Raw genomic sequence first — 567 nt, forward strand, 5'->3', positions numbered from 1 at the left:
TATTGTTCGTTAGGTTAGTTACTAGGGTTAGTTAGGTCAGTTATTAGTGTGTTAGTTAGGTTAGTTCTAGAAAAAAAATTAGGAGAGGAATAAGAATAAGAAGAGGAAAGAAAAGGGGGAGGAGAAGAAAAGAAGAAGAAGAAGAAGAAGAAGAAGAAGAAGAAGAAGAAGAAGAAGAGGAGGAGGAGGAGGAGGAGGAGGAGGAGGAGAAGAAGATGATGATAAAAAAGAAGAAGAAGTAGAAGAAGAAGATGAAAAAGAAGGAAGAAGAAGATTAAAAAGAAGTAGAAAAAGAAAGAAAAGAAGGAAAAGAAGGTGGAGGGGTTGAGGGCCGAGGATCTTCAAGGGGTCGAGGGTCGCCGAGGGGTCGAGGGTCGAGAATCGCCGAGGGGTCGAAGGGTCGAGGGTCGAGAATCACCGAGGGGTCGAAGTTTTTTTTTCATAGTTTGAAGTGTTGATGCTTTATGTGATGTGATGTCCTAAATTTTCTTGACTCAATTGGTAAAGTTTACAAGCTTTGTGCTAGTTCATCTCCTTGGAGTCATCGTGGTTGAAGTTTTTGGTTCG

The sequence above is a fragment of the Triticum dicoccoides genome, chromosome 6B (assembly GCF_002162155.2).
Source record: "Triticum dicoccoides isolate Atlit2015 ecotype Zavitan chromosome 6B, WEW_v2.0, whole genome shotgun sequence".
NCBI classification, from domain to species: Eukaryota; Viridiplantae; Streptophyta; class Magnoliopsida; order Poales; family Poaceae; genus Triticum; species Triticum dicoccoides.